This window comes from Equus asinus, chromosome 1 (assembly GCF_041296235.1).
Source record: "Equus asinus isolate D_3611 breed Donkey chromosome 1, EquAss-T2T_v2, whole genome shotgun sequence".
Classification (NCBI taxonomy): domain Eukaryota; kingdom Metazoa; phylum Chordata; class Mammalia; order Perissodactyla; family Equidae; genus Equus; species Equus asinus.
Genome location: NC_091790.1, coordinates 180319052 through 180337106, shown reverse-complemented (window position 1 = coordinate 180337106; position 18055 = coordinate 180319052). Strand labels below are relative to the sequence as shown.

At 34.4% G+C, this 18055-nt stretch overlaps 1 non-coding gene across 1 annotated transcript; it reads right to left on the bottom strand.

Annotated features, from left to right (window-relative positions):
• Positions 1–3202: 3202 nt before the first annotated feature.
• On the bottom strand, positions 3203–3305 carry LOC123288354 (U6 spliceosomal RNA). The gene has a single exon (XR_006532031.1). It is a non-coding gene; the product is annotated as a U6 spliceosomal RNA (small nuclear RNA).
• Between the last annotated feature and the right edge of the window lie 14750 nt (positions 3306–18055).

The window sequence follows — 18055 nt, the reverse complement described above, 5'->3', positions numbered from 1 at the left end:
ATTTGAGTCCCTTAAAGATTGTGTCATGTGTTCTTCCTTTTTGGAACTCTAGGCCATTTAGTATGTAGTTTTGTGAAGGGATGAAGATTTTTGAGAAAATATTGTTAGGTTCCCAGAGCCATTTTCACCACATGAGATAATTTAAATTTCAAAAGTTATCAAATATGGAAAATATACTTCTTTATAATTCAGATAGCAGACAGGTTTATATTATCTTCTTATGGAAATATATCATAATTTAACTATATATTTTCTCCTTACCTGTAAATTCCACAGTCAATTTTAACCACTTCCTTGCCTAAAAAATTAGCTGTTCAATATAAGCAAATCCAAGGCTATGAAACATCTCTGAAGTATTTTTTTTTTTAATAAAGATTTTATTTTTTTCCTTTTTCTCCCCAAAGTCCCCTGGTACATAGTTGTATATTCTTCATTGTGGGTCCTTCTAGTTGTGGCACGTGGGACGCTGCCTCAGCGTGGCCTGAGGAGCAGTGCCGTGTCTGCATCCAGGATTCGAACCAACAAAATACTGGGCCGCCTGCAGCGGAACGCGCGAACTTAACCACTTGGCCATGGGGCCAGCCTCCTGAAGTATTCTTTTTAAGAATTGGTAACTGACTTCATAATTCCTTCACCTTCTTCAATTTATCAGATGTAGTACCGCTTGAAAATAATTGTCCATTTCTCTATAATACTTAATAAAAATTCCAGGAATATCAGAGAGTTCTTCTTCTTCTTTTTTTTTTTGAGGAAGATTAGCCCTGAGCTAACTACTGCAAATCCTCTTTTTGCTGAGGACGACTGGCCCTGAGCTAACATCCACGCCCATCTTCCTCTACTTTATAGTGGGACGTCTACCACAGCATGGCTTTTTGCCAAGTGGTGCCGTGTCCGCAACTGGGATCCAAACCGGCAAACCCCGGGCCACCGAGAAGCGGAACGTGAGAACGTAACCGCTGCACCACCCGGCTGGCCCCTGTCAGAGACTTCTTGACAACAGATATTAGTTTCAAGGAAAACTTATTTTCCACTGTTTTGCAAATTTTTTGCTCAATAAGATGTCCTACATTTAATGAAATTGGAAAGAGATACTTAGCCTACAAAAGTATAGACATTTTCTTTTTTCTCTTTTTATTTTTTTTAATTGAGGTAACATTGGTTTATAACATTATATAAACTTCAGGTGTACATCATTATATTTTGATTTGTGTGTAGACTACATCGTGTTCACCACCCAAAGACGAATTATCATCTGTCACCATACACATGCGCCCTTTTACTCCTTTTGCCCTCCCCCTCCCCTCTCCTCCTCTAGTAACCACCAATCTAACCTCTACATCTACCTGTTTGTCGTTGTTGTTGTTTTTATCTTCCACTTACGAGTGAAATCATATAGTATTCACCTTTCTCCATCAGACTTACTTTGCTTAGCATAATACCCTCAAGGCTTGTTGTTGCAAATGGCAAGATTTTGTCTTTTTTATGGCTGAGTAGTATTCCACTGTGTATGTATACCACATCTTCTTTATCCATTCATCCATTGATGGGCACTTACGTTGTTTTCAAGTCTTGGCTATTGCGAATAATCCTGAAATGAACATAAAGTACTTATATCTTCTTGATTTATTGTTTTCATGTGCTTTGGATAAATACCCACAAGTGGAAAAGCTGGATCATACAGTAGTTCTCTTTTTTTTTAAGTATGGTTTTTGGTGAGGAAGATTGGCCCTAAGCTAACATCTGTTGCCAATCTTCCTCTTTTTTTTCCTCCCCAAAACCCCAGTACACAGTCGTATATCCCAGTTGTAGGTCATTCTAATTTTCTATATGGGAGGACACCACAGCACGGCTTGATGAGCAGTGTGTAGATCCATGCCCAGGATCCAAGCTGGATCTTTTCTATTATCTTTTTAGTCTCTGTTTCATTTATTTTCACTCTGATTTTTATTATTTCCTTCCTTCTACTGATTTTGGGCTTTGTTTGTTCTTCTTTCTTTCTAGTTCCTGTAGGTGTATTTTTATCTTGTTTATTTGAGATTTTTCTTATTTCTTGAGGTAGGCCTGTGTTACTACAAACTTTCCTCTTAGTACTGCTTTTGCCATATCCCATAAATTTTGTTATGTTGTATTTTCATTTTCATTTGTCTCCACGTATTTTATTATTTCTCCTTTGATTTCTTCACTGAAAAAATAGTTGTTCAGGAGCATTTTGTTTAATCCCCACATATTTTTGACTTTTCCAGTTTTATTCTTGTAGTTGATTTCTAGTTTCATACCACTGTGGTCAAAAAAGAGGCTTGGTATTATTCCAGTCTTCTCAAATTTATTGAGACTTCTTTTATGGCCTAATATGTGATCTATCCTGGAGAATGTTCCATACGCGTTTGAAAAGATGTGTATTCTTCAGGTTTGGATGTAATGTTCTGAATATATCTACTAAGTCCATCTGGTCTAATGTGTTGCTTAAGGCCAATGTTTCCTTATTGATCTTCTGTGTGGATGATCTATCCATTGATGTAAGCGGAGTGTTAGTTTCCCCAGTATTGCTGTGTTGCTGTCAATTTTTCCTTTTATATCTGTTAATAATTGCTTTACATATTGATGTGCTTCTAAGTTGGGGGCATAGATATTTACAAGTGTTATATCCTCTGGTTGGATTGTTCCCTGTAGCATTATGTAATGCCCTTCTTTGTCCTTGTTACAGTTTTCATTTTAAAATCTATTTTGTCTGATATAGATATTGCTACCTCAGCTTTCTTTTCATTTCCATTTGCATGGAGTATCTTTTCCCACTCCTTTACTTTCAGTTTGTGAGTGTCTTTAGGTCTGAAGTGTGTCTCTTGTATCTCTTATATGTAGCATATGGCTCTTGTTTTTCTATCCATTCAACCACGCTATGTCTTTTGCTTGGAGCATTTAGTCCACTAACTTTTAAAGTAGCTGTTGATAAGTATGTACTTATTGCCATTTTGTTAGTTTTTTCTGGTTTTCTCTGTTACTTTCTTCTCCTTCTCCCTTCCCTTGTGATTTGATGGCTTTCTTTAGTATTATGTTTGAGTTCCTTTCTCTTTAGTTTTTGCATATTTATTATAGATTTTTGGTTTGTGATTACCATGAGGTTTGTATATAATCACCTACTTAAAGAGCAATCTGTAATAAGTTGATAGTCTCTTAACTTTGACCTCTTACTAAAAGCCCTACAAAAAATATGGCATGCTTCATTAATTTGCACGTCATTTTTGCACAGGAGCCATGCTAATCTTCTCTGTATCATTCCAATTATAGTATATGTGCTGTGGAAGCAGGCATGATATTTTCTTTTTTTAACAATAGAAATAGAGGACTTTGATTAAGGAAAATTGTTAATATTTTTCTCCATTATGGATTTTAACTTTTGGTCTTTTGCTCACATATACGCTTAGATGAAATATTCAGTAAAAGATATAAGATGAGTGTGATTTGGATTTCTTAGAAGAAGAATGATATTATTGGGCAACCAACCATCCCAGTTTGCTGGGACTGAAGAGTTTCCTGTGATACAAGACTTTCAGCTCAAAATCAGACAACTCAGGATGCTTGTTCATCTTAGATTGATGCAGCATTATTTTTTTCTTTTTACCTTAAATAATATACTTGAAAGAATTTCTAGAATTTTACAAGAATGCATCACTAAGGTATAGTTAAAGAGAGGAAGGTAACTCATTTTTATTTGAAAGGCTGACACTTTTATGTTTTATTTTCATCCCAAGATGATGATGATTATTTATTTATGATAGTTGTAAGGATACATGGCACTTACAAACACATAAAAGACAAAGCTCCTGTGAGGTTTCCCATCTAACTCAATATACAGTACACCACATAAGAGCAAAAGGGAAAATAGAAAAGGGCTGGAAAAAAATCAATACTGGAAGGCTTAGTGAAAGAAATGTGTTCTAAACTTTCAAGGAGAGATGTCAAGGAATAAAAGGAAGCTTGTTCAAGTAGGACTAATCTAGTTTTAAACCTTTTGAGAATTATACATGCATAAATAAAAAGAAAATGGGTTTCTTTATCTTTCTTATTATATCTTCCTAGTATTTTTTTGTAATTTGCAATGACCCTCTTTAACCTTATCAGTGTTTTCTGCCTTAAATTGTTTTCCCTGAGAGTTATGTAACTACATCAGCTTCTTGTAGTTAATATTTATCAGGTACATCATTTTTCTTGCTCTTACACTTTCAAGTTTATCACGTCACTATGTTTTGGATGCGCCTTTTAAAAAAGCATATAGCTCGAAATTTGTAATCCGATCATAGAATTTCTATCTTTTAGTTGTCAAGTTGTTTTACTTTTCCCCTTACTGTGTTTTTTAGTATTTTATTTTTGCCACCTTACTTTGCATTTTATGCTCTTTTGTTCTTTTTTACTCTCTTCAATTGGACTGATTATGTCTTTGTTCCATTTTACTTCTGTAAATTCTTAGAAGTCATACATTATGTTTCTATTTTAGCAATTCTTCTCAAATTTCTAATATGTGTAAACTGACCTGACAAAGTCTAATATTAATCACTATCTTTAAGCTTCTCACTCATAATATAAGAAAAGTAATTTATAACCCCCTTCTATGTCTAATTTAATTGTCTTGTTTTTAAACCACACATGATTAGTCATTATTTTTACAGTAATTTTAATTTAGATTTATCACAAATTTATCAATATCCATCTTACCATCCATTTATGAATCATGCTCCTACCTTCTGGGAACAATTTTCTTCTTCCTGCAGTAAATCACTGAGTGGTAATTTAAGTGATAGAGATTCTCTAGAGATTAAAAAAGAAAATCCAACAAACAAAAAAATCCTCTTTATCTGAAAACATCCTTTTGCCTCACTCTTAAAGAATTATTCAGCAGGACACAGAACTCTAGACTGATAATTATTTTCTCTTAGCATTTTAAAGTTATTATTTATTCTTTATTTTCTACCCTTTCTTGTTGCCTTTGAGACTTCTGCTGCAATCCAAATACTGTCTCTATGTAGTTAATCTCTCCCACCACTTTCTTTCCTGATTATCTTCTCTCTCCTTGTTGTCTTTAAGATTTTTCTTGTTGCCTCTGGTGTCCAGCAGTTTCAACTAGATACGATAGGTATAAGTTTATTTTTATTTACCTGGGTTAAAAATTATTTTGTTTCTGGACTATAAGGATTCTTATTCTTCCTCAATCTGGAAGAACTTTTAACCATTATCATTTCAAATGTTGCCCCTCTCTTATTCCACTTCCATAACTCATGTTAAAATATATGTTGGATTTTCTCTTCTAGCTTCCATGTGGCTTAGTCTCTCTTTCATATGTTTAATCTTCATATCTCTCTGGGATACATTCTGAGAAATTTCACCAGTTAATCAGTTCACCATTATATCTTCAGCTTTATTTGATCTACTGTTTGATCTTCTCATTGATTATTTGTATTTCAAGAATCATAAAATTTTTTTTAATTTCCAGAAGTTTTAAGCGATGATTTTTCAAATCAGCCTGCTCTCTCCTCATACTGCCTAAGTCTTTCCTTATGGTTTCTATCCATGTATGACTATATTAAATATACTTATTTCATTTTCTGTTTCAGATTGTTCTATTCTTCTCCTTTTTATATTTGCTGTGTCTCAGATGGATCATTTCCTTGTGAATTTTTTGATATTTGATTGTGGTCTTAGCTTCCAAAGCAACTGTCTACTCCATAGGCATTTTGTGCAGCATAGATTATGGAAATATCTCTTCAGAGTAGCTTTGCACTTATTTTTTTCAGGTCTATCACGTGTAGCACTACCCCAGGAACAATTTTTTGAACATCTTTTTGAGATAGGTCACATACTATAAAATTCACTAACTGAAGTGTACAATTCAATGGCTTTAGTATATCCACAGAGGTCTGCAACCATCACCACAATATAAGTTTAGAAAATTTTATCATCCCAAAATAAAAGCCTGTACCCATTAGAAGTTACATCTCACCCTTTCCTTTTCCCCAAGTAGCCACTAATATATTTTCTGTCTCTATAGATTTTCCTATTCTGGATTATATTTTTTAAATGAATCATATGATACGTGGCCTTCTGTGACTGGCTTCTTTCACTGAACACAATGTTGTAAAGGTTGCATGTTGTATCACACACCAATAGTTTATTCTTTTTTATTGCCAACTAATATTCCATAGTATAGATATACCACATGTTCTTTATTCTTTCATTAATTGATGGACGTTTAAGTGGTTCTTACTTTTTGACTGTTTTGAGTACTGCTGTTATAACTATTCATGTACAAGTTTTTGTGTGGATATATGTTTTCATTTCTCTTTGAATATATACCCAGAAGTGGAATTACTACACCATATGATAACTCTATGTTTAATATTGTAAAGAACTGCCTGCTTTCCATATTGTTTGCAGCATTTTTCATTCCACCCAGCATTGTGTGAGGGTCCCAATTTCTCCACATCTTATCAGCATTTGTTATGGTCTATTTTTTTATTATAGCCATTCTGGTGAGTGTGAAGTGGTAGCTCATTATAATTTTGATCTGCACTTCTCTAATGGCTAATGATGCTAAGTATCTTTTTATTTGCTTGTTGGAATTTTGTATATCTTTTCTGGAGATATGTCTATTCAGATGGCTTGCCATTTTTTAATTGTATTGTTTGTCTTTTTATTATTGAGTTATAAGTGTTTGCATATTTTAGATACTAGTCCCTTTTAGATAAATAATTTCCAAATGTTTTCTCCCATTCAGTGGGTTATCCTTTTACTTTCTTGATGGTATTATTTTCAGGAAAAAGTTTTAATTTTGATGTAGTCCAATTTACCTATTATTTTCCTTTTGTCACATGGGCTTTTGGTATCAAATCTAATAAAACATTTCCTAATCCAAGTTCATGAAAATTTACTTCTTTACTCTTATCTTTTCTTTTAGGAATTATATAGTTTTAGCTCTTACTTTTAGGTCTATGATCCACTTTGAGTTTATTTTTGTGTATGGTTTAAGGAATGGGGTCCAACTTCATTCTTTTACCTGTGGATATTCAGTTTTCCAGGTACATTTGGTGAAAAGACAATCATTGTTCATTGAATTGCCTTGGCACCTATGATGGTTAATTTTATATGTTAACTTGATTGGGCCATGATGCCCATATATTTGGTCAAACATTATTCTGGATTCTTCTTTGAAAGAGTTTTTTCTCGATTTTTTTGAATGAGATTAACATTGAAATTGGTGGGCTTTTAATAAAGCAGATTACCCTCCATAATGTGGGTTGGCATCTTTGGATCAGTTGAAGGCCTTAATAGAAGAAAGGCTGATCTCCTCACCAGCAGGACAGAATTCTGTCAGCAGACTGCCTTTGGACTCTAACTGCAACTTTTTCCTGAGTCTCCAGCCTGTAGGCCTTCCTTACAGATTTCAGATTTGCCAAGCCTCCACAACTGTTTGAATTAATTCCTTAAAATCTCTCTCTCCACACATACATATATCTTATTGGTTCTGTTTCTCTAGAACCCTGAGTAATACAGCACCATCATCAAAAATCAATTGGCCTTTATTGTAAGGGTTTACTTTTGGACTTTCAATTCTACCCCTTCTACTCCATTTATCTATATGTCTATCCTTATAACCCAAGTACCCATTGTAACACTTATGTTTCTATTTCAGGACCACACATGCAAGAGTCACACATACAAACAAGTAATTTAGGATCAAGCTCAAGCCCATGCATGGTACACACTTTGTTTTGAACTTTTGTGGGTTATTTCAGTTTTCCACCCAGAGAACTGAGCAGACACATGATAACTTGATTCATATTAGCTGACTGGAAGCATTTGCATAGGCATTAAAACTCAAATCCTTGGGCATAGTAGCCCATCTCTGAATTTGATAATGACGTCCTAGATGTACAGCATCAACTTGTGTTCCTAATTGATCTTTCTCTTTATTTCTGTTTTTTTTTTTTTTTGAGGAAGATTAGCCCTGAGCTAACTGCTGCCAATCCTACTCTTTTCACTGAGGAAGACTGGCCCTGAGCTAACATCCACGCCCATCTTCCTCTACTTTATATGTGGGATGTCTACCACAGCATGGCGTACCAAGTGGTGCCATCTCCACACCCAGGATCCGAACTGGCGAACCCTGGGCCGCCAAAGCAGAATGTGCACACTTAACTGCTGTGCCACTGGGCCGGCCCCTCTCTTTATTTTTAATAGTTTAAGATTTTCATTTGTTCATTGCATATATATATATATATATATATACATATATATATATATATACATGTCACTTTGAGTTACAATTTATCCATATTTTCTAAGTATTTATGAGGGTAGAGATATTTGGGTTACAATCTTTGCTAGAAGCAGGATTCAAATACATTGATTGTTTTGTTTGACAAACTCAAAGATCTGCATTAAAAATTCAAGTACAGTTGAAAAAGTTCAAATAAGGAATATATTCTCCTGTGGAAACAAAAGTATGATTACTCTAAATTCTATTAGTATGAATACTCACATTCTTTATATATTGAATGTACAAAGCTATTGTCAAGATTAAATGTGATAGTCTAAGCAAGGATATTAGTAATCAGGAAAAGTCAGTAACCCATTAATAAGCGGAATTTAAAAATGAATAGTTATATTAATTTTGTCATTATTATTCAGTTATACATAGGATTAAATGTGTGTATGATTTACCTTGGGAGTTACTTAACACTCAATATTTCTTTTTCCATAGGAAAAAATGCATTCCAAGTTCTAAATAACCTAACTACAAATGAATTTTGAAATACAAAACAATTGTCATTCTATATTATATATAAGGCTCTGTTTACTTGAAGGCAAAACCATTTAGTCAAATATAAAGGCAGGTTATGTCACAGTGAAGCATGCAATTCCAAATGCTTTCCCTCACTGACAACAATGAAACATTCATGGAAATGCTTGATTTGAATAATTGGTTTTTAAGGTCTCAGAAGAAAGTTTCCAGAGAAAATTTTAACTATTTTACTGTGAAAATAATCAGCTCTGGGAAACTTCCCAACTTCAATGATTAGTGCATCAAAATGATACAACAAACCACAATAATCTTCACAACATTCACCTTTAACTCTTGAGATGGGCCATTCAGCTTCCATTTTCTAATGAAGAGGCAATAAAAGAAACACAATTCTAATATTTTCATTTTTAAGCTCACAGTGATGATCATGTTATTTTAAAAGTTCATCGTGAAATATATTTTTCAACTAAAATTTTAAACATTTACAATTTTTCATGTCAAAATGTCTTTGTATCTTGGAAGGTTTTCCAGTGTTATATGCTGTCAAAGACATTTTTTAAGAAAAAATGTTGCTGAGGAACATTATCCCTGAGCTAAGATCTGTGCCAATCTTCCTCTATTTTATACATGGCTAGCTGCCACAGCACGGTTGGCGAGTGGTATGGGTTTGCACCTGGGATCTGAACTGGCAAACCCCGGCCACTGAAGTGGAGCACACTGAACTTAACCACTAAGGCCATGGGGCTGACCCCTCAAATACACTTTGAGAAGCAATAAATCAGTATTTTAATACCAAAATTGATTCTTTCCAAATAAATGTTTCAACAAAACATTTATTACAAATCAGAAGTTTTCTTACAAAACATGAATAATTTGATACAGCCCAAAAATATCTTCTAACCATACAGCTTTGATTACCTTCATCTTACCTAGTTAGAGAACTAGTGAGTTTGGTAGCCATATTAAATGTCTATGAGGTTTATTCAGGAAAGAAGACAAGCAAAATCCAAGATAAATAATGTGCTTAGTATGTATGAGTTTATAGATATGGTTTACTTCATCAATTAGAATGATTACTAAGCCACATACCTCATAACTGTATATACCATATTGTATAACCATAATTTTTCTTAGTTTCAACACAAAGGTTTTACAGGAGCAGATGGATATGTCTACAGAATGTAAAATGTTTAATTTTATATAACATGCTAAAATCATTTCATATATTTTTTAACCTGTGTTTTGGGTGAAAATTGATCTAATTTAAGCATCATTCCAGTTTATTAAAATAGATAGTTGGCTTTGCATAATTCTATAGGTTTGATATTGTAGAATGAAGCTTTAAACAAATGCTTTCTCAACAAAATTAACAACTGACATAGTCTGCCCTAGCTGTGCGAGCTTATTTCACAGAGAATTGCTTTGCTCTGTTGCATTTCCCAACTGATGTCAATCTGATTTTCTCATAATTTAATCTTTAAAAATCTTTACAGGTGATGTTTTTATTATTATGTTAATTATCTTCTAAAGAACATTTATTTCCATGTAGAAATAGTCTACTCATTTTCACATTTAGGTGAAAGTGTTAAGATTTTTATTTTTAGCATATCTGTTTCTGTAGTTCATTTACTTTTATATAATCTATTATTTAAGTTTCCTTTGAATTGTTTAATGTCAGATAACAATGGTGCCATAAAGTAAATATAAGGGCTTTTCATTAAAGATATATGAGATACAATAGTGTCTCGATTAGTTATTGATAAACAAAAAATGTCTTTTTCCCCAAAACAACAGGAATAAAAACTTCACTATATTTATCTGAGAAGTTTTCTGTTAAGATAAGGGAAATGGTATGATTGCCCTGCATTTCTCATATCTGAGAGGTGAAAATTCAAAGTTGAATTTCTGGCCCATCCCCATAAAGTTTTTGAAAATGTTGACAATTTCCTAGATATCAAGAATTATAAATTACTTCTAAAATAATTCTTAAATATTTTGGAATAAATTAGCATAATTGGAGGAATAATTTCAAGTACAAATACACTGTATAAGTTTTTGTCACTTCTTATATTTAAATTTTCTATAGAGATTCTCATTGGTGTTATAGTTTACCTAGCAGTTTTTCCGTAGAAAACTGTGTGTTCATAGAAAGATTCTGAAGATCAATCTGAGACAATGTCTGAACACAAGAATTGAGAGTAAATACGATTCTGTTTTCATTTAAAAATAGTTTCAGGGGCTGGCCTGGTGGCATAGTGGTTAAGTTTGTGCCCTCCGCTTCTGTGGCCTGGCGTTTGCTGGTTCTGATCCTGGCTGCAGACCTACGCAGTGCTTATCAATCTATGCTGTGACAGGGGTATAATATGCAAAATAGAGGAAGATGGGCACAGACGTTAGCTCAGGGCCAATCTTCCTCAGCAAAAAGAGGAGGATTGGTGGCGGATGTTAGCTCAGGGCTAATCTTCCTCAAAAAAGAAAAATCTTCATGTTTTTGAATTAGTTGAAATTCCACATGAGCTCTGTTATGAACAACAAACTGTGAGGGCATTCTCTTCTCACTGTAGATTTTGCTATGTTTTCACAATCTAAGGTTCCAGTTACCAAATCTAAAAACAGTAGCCTCTCCGGTTGCAAAGATAGCCTTCATGCTATAAATCAATGCACTAGCTTCTTGTAACCCGCTACGAAGCCAGACAGCCTGGAACAGTGTAACACTGAGAGGTGTGAATTTCCTCTATTTATCTTAATGAAGTGTTAACTTCAAAATATTTAAGTGCTTGCAGTTTTATTTCAGAATAAAATGCTCAGACCCAGTGATGGAAACTTACTTAAATCACTTTTCACTTCTCAATGCCTTTCTTAGGTTCTGCTCTTTAACCACTATTGTAAAAAGGAAAAGTTCTCCAAAACTAATGAAAATAATTGGTAAAATAAATTTCTGAGCATAAACACGAAAAACGTTTTACTATAATGCCAAAGATTTTATCAATAATAGCACTGAATTCATCTCTCGTAATTAGATGTGATGTTACTACAGTTATCCATTGGCATAGAATAGGAATTGAGCTTGGTTATAAAGCACTGAGTCTGGAGTAAGATTTTCTAGATGGAGTTCTGGGCTCTGCTATTTACCATCTAAGACTTTTTTGGGGTAAATTATGTAACCAGTTTAGTCATGTACCTCAGTTTAGTCATCTGTAAATGGAATGATAATGTTATTTCCCCATAAAGCTGTGATGAAGGTTAACTGGGTTGATATTTCTATTTAGAACAGTGCCTGGCATATATAAATGCTATATGTGAATTCAAGAAGTACTTGATCTAATAATGTATTACCATACCATGTTTTGAATAACAAGCATTTTCAATTTTATGATGTTTGCTCTTTCTGGATATTGGATTGTTCTGGATATAAGCAACACAAGTCAATCTCTCACCAAGAAGAAAATAAAAGACTTAGTAAATTTGTTAATAACCCAGAACTGAGAGTACAGTTAATAGTCTGGACAGCACACTGGCATTCAAAAAGACCTGTTAGAAAAAATGAGCAGATTCTAGCCAGAAAATATTGTATGAGGAAATATAAAGTTCTATGTTTAGATTTTTTAAATACCACGCTAAGTCTTGTGTCTACACAAAATAACCGATAGCCATTCTATAGATAAGAGAGATAAGGTGACTTTTACTTGAACCAAGCGGAGGATTATAACCTGGGAAGGCAGGTAAAGGAAAGAACGCATTCCAGAGAAGCGTGGTTTTCAGTACCGTCTTCTACCTTTTTAGAATAGAGAACACCCAGGATACATATTCACCAAAGTTTCAAAGAGGTATTCAGTCACAAACTAGCAGGTCAACATGATCCTGATGTTGGGAAAGGGAACTCATTTTAGCAGTACTCATATGGGCGTTACCAAAAGGGCATTACCAAAACAGCATTACTGGCTTTATAGGAGGACAAGTCTAAATTCTTGATTTAATGGTTAAAGCAGATGTACAATGTATGTTTGATAGGCCATAAATCAGGTTTTTTAAGTTCAAGCTGAATCAATTTTGAATCAGAAGAGTTACCCCATATACCCCAATATGTAAAAAAATCTCTTGTCACCGTCTACAGCCTCATAATCCAAAGTTTCTGATATCACCCAAGTCATCTAGGAATATCATTTCAGGTAAAGGCAGTGTTGAGGAAACAAATTAAAAACAAAATCTCCTCCCAATCCAGAAAACCTCTTCACAAAGGTAGAGAAGAAAGAAAACAGGTTTATTTGGACAAGCATTTTCAGACTGCAATGAGCATCACAAGCAATCTGCTGACAGATTGTAAAGATAGAAAGAAATCTCGCTCTCCTATACAGACAAGCAGATACAATCTATTACATACATGTACTCAAGATAAAAAATAACTAGTCCTCAAGAAAGAGAACTTGACAGCACCATTTGTCACACATAGTTCATTCTAAATTTACCTGGTAATTGACAAGACCATCTGTGTTAGTTAATTGGCTTTATCCAAAGGAAATATAAACTTCTCATGTCTTTATGACAGGAGGTAGTTTTGCAACTTGGAATGAGGCACCCACCCAAGTAAAACTCCAAGTCTCCCACAGAAACCGACACACGGGGATGCTATCTTCCTCAATGGGCAGATGGGGATGCTACCTTCCTCAATGGGTACATGGGGATGCTACCTTCCTCAAAGGACAGATGGGGATGCTACCTTCCTCAGTGGGCACATGGAGATGCTACCTTCCTCAAAGGACAGATGGGATGCTATCTTCCTCAGTGGGAGCATGGGGATGCTACCTTCCTTGATAGATGATTGCATTTCAAAGAGATTGCCCCCAGTTTCCTCTAGAGAAACACACTTAGGTCATAAGTGTGTTAGGGTTAGGGTTAGGGTTTAACCATTAAATCAAGAATTTATACTTGTCCTCCTATAAAGTCAGTAATGCTGTTTTGGTAATGCCCTATGATCTTTTATTTTTATTTCGTTTTGGTGGCTTGCATGCCATTGAAATATTTCTTTAGTTTTAAGTCCAGGAAATCTATGTGAAAATGTCGTAGCAGTAATAAATCTGAGAATTTAAATTACAATACAACGTCCAACTTCAATTCACTGAGTCAGGTGTCTTTTTTAATTTCAGGACTTTTTTCTTGATTTATATCCTTAAATTGACTTTCTGTTCTAATTATTCTATTCTCTACATGGCCCCCAGGTATGTATATATGGATCTATTTTGGCAAACTTCCTATTCTTTCTTTCTTTCGAATTATTTAAATGCTTTTTTCTTTCCAATTACGTTTAATTCAATACACTCAAATTTGTCCTTCATTTAGGTAGATTTGTTTTCAATGGTGTGGATGTTTCAATTTTTGCATCACTTATGTGGTTTTATTTTTGTTCTCACTTCTTTTGTTGTATTATTATTTCTCCTCTGAGTTCCTATATACCTGTCTTGAAATCTCCATGCATGAAGGTCTTTTAAAAGTTTTTTTTCCATTTCCCAAGCTATTTGCTTCCATAAGAAAAGACTTCACCAAAGTTTTTATCTACTCCATGTTAAAATATTTTGTTGGCTGTATTTGTTTTTAGGTTTTCATTTTCTTGAATGACTTTTTTCCTTGCGTGTCCCTTTTACATTTCTGCTCACCTTTGAATGTGATTTCTTCCTGGCTCCAGTTATGTGCAGGACTTAATGTGGGAAGAGACCAGAAGATTACCTTAGGCTAACATGAAGAAGACTGTGGCAAATTGCTTTATTGGAAAAATGGAATATATGTAGAATTTTTCTCCGACCCCAACTCCCTTGCCTCTCCATGAAGACAAAGAAGGATCAGGAAGGCTTCTTCAGCCCACAAACTCGATCTTCCTATCTAACACAAGAGTTAATTTTCCATTAGATGGTACCAAGCACTTTGGAAACCTGCTGCTCTGACAGATTTGCTCATGATCTAAAGTGGTTGGTGATATTTCTCAGCCTCTTTCAAAATGGTCCAATGTTCAATGCACTTGGGATCCTTTATTAAGATGTTCTAAAGTTTGGGATTATTGGTGCTAATATCATCTAAGATAAAATTTCTACTTCTACTTTTCATTTGCTTTGCTAGAAGTGGGCAGAGATTTTGTCTCTCCTCCAGCTTAAAGGTGACTATCTCCATCGTGTATTTTTTGGGTAAATCTTTTACTGTCTTTTCCATTCTATATATAATTATTCACTGAATCATAATTTCTATCACTTTAGAGCCAATTGGAGCAATTTATATTTCTCAGGAAAATTATCCATTTCAAAGCCTTTAAATTTTATTGGTGTAAATTTTTACAGAGAATTATTTTATACTGGTTTAATATTCTACATCTATCATAGGTCCCTTTATTATTTCTGATATTTTGGTAAAATCTAGACTCAGTCTGAAGATGTTAATTATGTGCCTTTTAAAGTCTCCTGTTTGATCTCGAAAATCTTGAGACTAATTTTTTCTCAAACTGGGTTTGGTGACTTATGCTAATAAAGCATATTTTTCTCAAAATTTTGGTGATGGTCTTGCTAGCTCCTCATATTTTGTTTGATGATTTCTGTTTGCCTGGCTATGGATGTACGTTCTGACATCAGAACTGGCCTCAGGAGATTGTGAGAGCAAAATGCTGGTGAACTACGCCAGAAATTTCTGTCTGATTATGTCTGGCTTCAATGATGCAGGCATTCACCCTTGCTACTTTGCTCCAAGGGCAAATGCAGCTGATGCCCAGGGAAGAACAGAACTCTGTCCAGCTATTCCACATACACTCACCCAAATAATCCCTCCTCTGGGGACCTCCCCAACTGTTTGAATGTGTTGCTCTAGGCTTGAAGCATCCTTTAGTACCATTTCGCATCTGCTGCTCAATCCTCTTCTGTATGTCTTTTGGGCTTTGGTTTACATGAGCTTTTTTTCTGTTTTCTGTATTTATTGAATTCCTAAAATTACATACCTAATTGAGAGAAGATATTCCAGCTTTCCATCACTTTAGATTATTTTTTTTAAATGTATCCATTTAAAGGTGGTTTGGGTTGGAGAGGGTTCTTAGTTTTGTCAGCCATCTTCATCCAATGTCCTTGTCCAGCACTTCCTATGATTATTGATATTTGAAATCTGATTTTCCTCTGACCTGGGTTAAACATTTCTAAAAAGGTAACGTAGTATCTGTGTGGATTTATCTCTTCTAGAAATGTGGGGGTTTGTTTGTTTTAACGGTATTTTTTGTGAGGGATTTGTCACTTGCAGAACATATTTTCCATATATGTTCAACGGGTGAGGCAGTTTATAAAGGCCACAATGGTAGAAGAATGGCCTGATTTTACCTTATGCATTAAACCCAGTAATCTGTGGTGCAAAGATTGGATGAATATCATTAGATATTTTATTATCTAATGGTCCTAATTGAAAGGGGCCCTTTTAAACTTGTGATTTAGGTTATTTGCGGGGTTTTAAATATTTAGTAGTGTCCATGTTTTTCATCTCTATGGTAGTCACCAGCACAGAATGCAAATATCAAGGTATGGGCATAGCGCAGATGAATCTATGCAAAAATGTGGATATTTGAACTCTCAGTTAAATGGCTGTCGTTTTTATGTTTGCTTTCCTTAAAAAATGGGGGATATATTAAAGATAACTTGGAAGGTCTTATATTAAAACTTGGAGCTATCTGAATGTAATCAAACTATGTAATTATAATTAGAACATGCTTAAACCATCAATCTATAAATATGACTCTAGCTCTAGTATGTATTTTATTATCTGACTCTGGGGAAAGCTGTAAAAGAGGATAACAATGGAAGTTAGGAAATTATTTTAGGAGGCTGTTGCTTTGAAATGGTGAGAGATAACCAGCTTGATGGAGGTGGGGAGAAGTGCCTGGATCCAGGATAGGATAGGTTCAAGAAGTTAAAATCAGAATTCCTAGAGCCTATTTTTTTAATTCTCCCATCTAGTATCAGATTTTGCTAAGTGAAGATTATTAGTGATGTTAGATGTCTTGTACCTATGAATTTCCTCATGTTCACCTGAAGGAAGGCTGCTTTTGACAGCCAGTAACAGAAAACTGAAAACTGAAAATGACTCAAACAATAAGGAAACTTGCTAGCTCATATAACTAGACATTCAGAGACATGCGAGGTTTCAGAGTTAGCTGATTTAAGGGCTTAACATTACATCATGTTCGCAAAATTAAAAAAAAAAATCTGACATTCTGCTCCGTCACAACGGACTCTCTTCCTCTTAAATCTGGTTCCTTTTTGGTCATGGACTGGCTGCCAGGAGTAATTGGTCTACATGTCTCCTCACTTGGTACCAGGAAGAGAGGAGATTGATTTGTCATGTTATCTCTACAGAGAGAGAAAAAAATTTCTCCCAGAAGTCCCCAGCAAATATCTCCTCATCTCTCCTTGTCGTGACTTGGGTCACATGCTCATTCCTGAATCTGTAACTGTGGCAGAGAAGTTAGGATATTTCTGATGGAGGAATAGATGGTATAATATAAAGAATATCAGGTAGAAATGCAAAGAAAAGAGGGATTTCTAATATAAGGAAAATTAGGGAGGAGATTGATCAAGATTAATGTTACTAGTATTTGGAAGTTTAATATGAATAGAATTAGATCACTTGGAGTACATAAAAAACTCTTGATGGAGGGGAGAGGAAGGCATAATCTTCAATGTCATCATATTTTATACCACGTTTGAATTTTGTTCTCCATGCCTTTTATAGCTGACTTTTAAAAATAGATAACATGCAAGAAATAAATGTTTTTCAAATGTTAAAACAAACAAACAAACAAACGAAAACCTCTTGATGGTCAGATATAAATGACAAGACAAAAAGAATAAATTTCCTTTTCACTATTTCCTTTCATTCTAACAGACTTACAAGACTCTGTTAAACAAACACGACTCTAGACTTTGGACCCGTTTATGCCATCTTAATATGAAAATAAGTAGGAATGGCAAAGTATTCGTTTTTCTCCATCTGTTCTATTCCTTTGGCTATGCCAAACTGACACTTCACTCTGGGTTGAATATACCCTAATTAAACTGAAGTTTTTTCAAATGTAATTATATGGTAATCATTTTTATTCTGCTCTAATCATAGGAAAGATATCTTGGACTAATTTTTTACCATTGAGAATTAGATAAAAGTAGGGTCAAGACAAATGACATTTTATTCTCTAATTAATACATTAGCTATAACCCTATCATTCTACCAACACATAATCTTTGATGGGCA